We start from the raw sequence: 5713 nt of genomic DNA, 5'->3' as shown, positions 1-5713 counted from the left end.
AATGTCTTTCATCCATTTTGTATCTTTAGGGTATGCAGTTTAGCGATTAATCGGTGTCATAACTTCGGTAAAGAACGCGGGTGCTTCCCGGGAATTTGAACGCCGCCATACTGATTGTTGTTGGTTACGAGTAACCCGGATGAAGCACCTTGCTGAATTCATTGTCATTAACACGCTTATTTTATTCATTTAGGTCGTATCAAAACCTAAAATGTAAAAAAAAAAAAAAATGGGTTCTTTTTTTCCATGTGAAACTTTAAATATGCAAAGTCCCTCTCGTCTAAACATAAATAACACAATTTTTTTGTCTTTGCATCTCCTCATTAAATTACGTGATTTGAATTAAATTTTCCCATGTTGAATATCTAGCTCAGCAGACTCTCAACAGGAATTATATTCTAGCTTGAAAGAAATATAGATCGAGCCATTGACCAACTACAGAGTACAGTGCGATTTTGTCAGTTTCCTTTCATGTTCTCAACTTTTGTCCTCTTTTGACATTTTTTCGGTTATAATTAACATGATTAATTAATTTGATTATGAATTACATTTTTAAAATTATGTTTTAGATATATTGCGGTAAAGTCCTTGATTCAATTAAGTTTGATATATAATGGAAGCATTTTTAAACAAAAGACATCTTCATATAATTTTTGTCTAACATCGCAGGCACGTACAGGGGTGGCTGCCCCCTCCTCTCCCCCTCTTTTTTTCCCAACATTACCTTAAAATGTCCATTAAAAGGATGGTTGACCCCCAACTTCTTACCACAGTATAGTGATATCAAGGAAATAAAATATTAAATGCAAAAAACTGAAGTAAAAGGAATTAAGTTGGGACTGAAAAAAGTTGGCCAGTACCCCCCCCCCCCACTTTCAAAAACGATGCTACGTGCCTGCATCGCATAAAATTCCGACCGGTAATTCAAAATTAGACTTCATAACACCCCAAAGAAAAAAAAGATAGGGCGGCACGTTTACCTCTTAATCTTTTCTGCATGTACATGTATGTTTTTGATGATCTAGTTATTCTGTTTCATTAATTATCGTGGCCTTCATTATACCCCCGCTTGAAAAAAGCGGTAGGTTATATAGATATCGCCATGTCCGTCCGTCTGTCTGTTACGCTTTTTGGTACCCGGCCATCTCTAATCTGCAACTCCTCTCATACCACTGCATGAAATTTGATGAAACTTTTCACAGAATCTTTATCACGGTACATATTGCCATTGTTTCCTCCTATTTTACTTTTTAATCTGACACGTCTTTTGGGTTTCCCACAACAAAACATGGACACGGGGGTATCATTAAGTGAATTCAATGCTCGCAGTACCTTTAGATTTTTTCCTAACTTTAACTATTTTTAAATTACATTGTCATATGAATGAGGGTGGAATTAATGGATTCAAATCCAATCCTTTGAGCCAAACAAATAAATAAATAAATAAAGTTTTTACAAAAAAAAAAAAAAAAAGAATATCTATGAAGAACAGAATTCTAGTTATTCCATTTTTCTAGGCTAATTCTTCAAGATTCTGTTTAAAAATTAATGATTATAGTCACGAAAAACTTCCCTAATATTTCATAACCAACCACATTTGGTTTTAATTTCTGTAAAAAAAAAAAAAAAAAAAAAAAAAAACCATGCTTCAGGAGAGGATATACTCCACCCTGACTCCTCCTACAAGCACCGCGTAGACTCTGAATTCAATATATAGAAAATACATTAGGTTCTAAATATAACGAAGCTGCGGGTACCGCGAAGCTGCTATTATTTTTTTTTCCATACTTCTGAGTTATTCTCATTATTTTTTGTAGAACTTTTCAAAAAAGAAATGTTTAGTCTTTATATTTTTTGTTTAAGATATCTTTTTTATATCAGGGTGTAACAAACTATTACATAGCCAATTAAAGATGAAGCCATAAATGAAAAATTATACATATATATACATTGGCATCGGAAGCAATTTGAAATTAAGGGGTGGTGTGGGCCGAGGGTGGGGGGGGGGGGGGGGGGTTTGGGAATTGACAGAGTGAAAATTCAAACCTGAAAAAACTTGACAAGCAATAAAAGTAAAATTAAAAAACATGTTTCTTGTGTAAGGGCGTGTATGTGTTCGGGGGGGGGGGGGGGGGTTACGATCGTACTTCTTTCACTACCAACTTTTTCAGGCACTACCATTTTACCACTTGATGGGGGGGGGGGGTTAAACATAGTTAACATACGCCCCAATGTTCAATGCCTATGTAATTACTAGTATCTCTATCTTTGCCTTAAAAAGCGGGAAGGTATATATAGTAATCGGAATGTCCGTCCGTCTAGCTATACGTAATGCCTATTTTACTTTATGATGAGACACACATTTTTGGTTTCCCATTGCAATTTAGACATGGACACTGCCATTATATGGGAAGCGGGGGTGGGGGGAGAAAGATCATTTAGTGAGCTTGATTATTGCTCACTTACCTCTAGTTTCGCTCATATTCATTGTCACCCTATGTAGAACAAATTCAAAGCATTTCATGTGTGTTAAAATCTCAAAATATAGGCAAACATGTGCTTCATATTTTCAGAGGGGAAAATATATTACATACATTTGATGAAAGGGATATAGAGATGAAAGATTTCATCCCCCCCCCCCCCTTGAAAAGTGGGAGGCCAGGGTATATACCGGTAGTTATCAGGATTTCCTTTTGTCTGTTTGTTAGTACGCTTTCTTATCTGCAACTCCTTTTATATCTCTGCTCTGAATGAATCTTAATGAAACTTTCACAGAATCTTTATATTACATTTCGCCATTCTGACCTCCTACTCTACCTTTTTGATCGACACATATTTTGTGTTTGAACTTTCCTATTGCAAAACATGGAAACTGTCATTCTTTCTGTATAACAACCTCTTGTCTGCAACTCCTCCTATGCAAGTCTGAATAAAAATACACTGCTTTCAGAGATTCTTTATAACATAATGCCATCTTACACCTCTATTTTTTTTATCCGACACTTATTTCGTGTATCCAAGGACAAACATGGACTTTGCCATTAAATGGTATGGGAGGCGAAGGTATCATTTATTTTTTGTTGGATTGAATTGCAAGCAATACAGTACTGAAGTTCAATGCCAATTAAAATGACTGCTGATTAAGTAGAACGATTTTTTAAAAATATATTTATTTTGATCAGATTTAAACAATTCAATGAACATTTTTTTTGACATTATAAAAAACATATTTTTTTGACTTGTCACACTACTGATTTATTAACATTTATTAGCATTTATTATATACACATTATACATTAGTATTTGGACTGGTACAATGGATAAAAGTCATAAAACCCTCTTTTATCGTCAAGCATAGATACACAGTAGATTATTATTATGCATATATACATGATAGTTTTGCATTTATAGTTAATTTAATGCTGGTATCATTTAAATTATTTACAAATGTAATTAGAATCATGTTATAATGTTTAAATTAGATATGAATTGGATACAAAACAACAAAACATGATGACTATTAGCACCATTGACATTCTTCTTTTTATAAAAAAAAAAGTTGAATTTAACACATCTTTTTGACATAAGAATCACTGTAGATACTTGTACACTGTCAGTGTGTTTGTGTTATATTGTCCTACATAGAGATTGTTCTCATCATCCACACACACACTACAGGGACTGTATACCCCTTGTTTTGGTGTGAGTAATAGAGAAAAAACTGACCGTCCTGATCAAGGAGGTGAACAGTGTTACTGATTAAATCACACACCAGGATGTGACCGAGGACATCAGTACAGATTCCATATATATAGAACTCTGACCCCTGACCTTTGTAGGAGAACCTGTGTTGTCCTGATTTATTTACCACCACTACTCCCTTTTTATTATAGTCTGATGTACAGATATCTCCATTGACGTTTTCTGTTATATAATGTGGATCACTATACAGTCCCTGTCCTTTGTTATCCCTCTGTATGTTCTGTAGTTCTTTTCCTGTCTTGTTGTACCTGTGAATTCTAAACATCATCCCCACCAGTAATTCCCCGTTGATGGGGGAGGAGTGTATGCTGTATGGTGTCCAGTTTCCAGTTTTAATGAATTCAGTGATTTTATTATCCTGTGTTATCCTATTGATGACGTTCTTGTCATAGTCTGTAAAGATCAGACCCCTGTCCTGTGTGACTGTGTGGTAACCTTCTATTCCACCACTGGTTTTTATCTTCTGTATCTCATTCCCCTGTAGATCTATTTGGACAAGATTACCCATTGCATCACTGATCCAGAGTCTGTCTGATTGATCTAGTGATACATGGAATACACCATAAACACCTGGTACATTGAACTCGATGACCTTTGTGATAGAGGCAGATAGAGACAATGTTTGTTTTTTGTCAGATTTCTTTCTATCTTCTTTCATCTGTTCATGCGTAGGTTTCATTGCTGTATTATAGATACTTTCAATGGGCCTTATTTCTCTCTTCTCAGCTTTAGTGTTGTAGACCTGTATTTTACCAAGTAATTTGGTGACATCACTTTTGCTGAACTGACCAGCAGTAAATCCTGGTATGACTGGTTTTGTTGTCTCTGGTATGGATCGGATCTTTGGTTTCTTCTCAGACATTAATTTCTGGGTTTCTGTAGAGGACAGGCATCTGTGGAGCTCTTTGACAAGGTTATTAAGATAAGTGATGTAATTATCCATGGTCTTGTCTTGGGTGTTTAGATCTTCTAACAGTGAATGCTCTATCTGGTCTAACTGCTTCATGTTCTCCCGATATGACTGTATCCACCAGACTTTTCAGGGACTCACCTTCAGTCTTCATGGATGTTCTGATGTTGTCCATGATGTGTTTGATTTCTGAGGAATCTTTTTTAATTTCTTTCTGTAAATCTTGAGATGTAGGGAGAAAGTAGTCTTGTATCTTGGCAATATCCTCTTGAAAGTCTGCATATTTTTCTGCATAAATTGTCTCTAGATCAGTGAATATATGCCCTCGGTGCTCTTTTTGAGTGACGCATTTGGAACATACTGGAACTTGGCATTCTTCACAGAACATGTCCACATCTTTAGTGGGGTGGATCTTGCATTTCTCCACAGGAAGTTGTCGTTTACGTTGCTGGTAAAGGACCACCTCATGGTTCTTGTTTTCTGGACTTTTCAGATGTTCATCTCTGCATTGTTTACACAATCTTTGGTGACAAGGGTTGCAATAGAACTCACAGTTTCTTTCACATTCTTCAATGCCACATTCTAAAAAGTGCTGGGCTCGGTGGGGATTATCCATTTTAGAAAAAGCCATCTAAAAAGATAAAAAATACCCTATAATTCTAAAAATGTTTTCCAAGAGCATGTTTAGTTAATATAAAAGCAGCATTGACACGTAACCAGTAGAAATGTATGTATATATCACACATGTATCTAATCATAAATTATTTATACAACATATCAGTTACATCTTAACTCTTGTATATGTAGCCACATTTGCATTTCAATGCACTTAATATAAGAAATGAAATGTTTGACAATGTTTTTATTTTAAAATTGATACTTACAGTTTTTTCTGAAGCTGAAACCCTTTCTTATAAACTATAACTTTGATTGCAGACTTTGGAATGTCAGAATAAAAAGTTGAACGAGATCTGTTATTTACTTCCTGGTTGGTGATAAATATAGATTTAAATACTCGACACCATGGGCACAGACAGAGTG

At 35.2% G+C, this 5713-nt stretch overlaps 1 pseudogene; it reads right to left on the bottom strand.

Annotated features, from left to right (window-relative positions):
* Nucleotides 1-3346: 3346 nt before the first annotated feature.
* LOC134274088 (uncharacterized) lies at nucleotides 3347-5299 on the bottom strand (annotated as a pseudogene).
* Nucleotides 5300-5713: the final 414 nt, after the last annotated feature.

This window comes from Saccostrea cucullata, unplaced genomic scaffold (genome assembly GCF_032062105.1).
Source record: "Saccostrea cucullata isolate Sc308-1 unplaced genomic scaffold, CSIRO_AGI_Scuc_v1 ctg7247, whole genome shotgun sequence".
NCBI lineage: Eukaryota > Metazoa > Mollusca > Bivalvia > Ostreida > Ostreidae > Saccostrea > Saccostrea cuccullata.
This window is presented reverse-complemented; position numbering and strand designations above follow the sequence as displayed.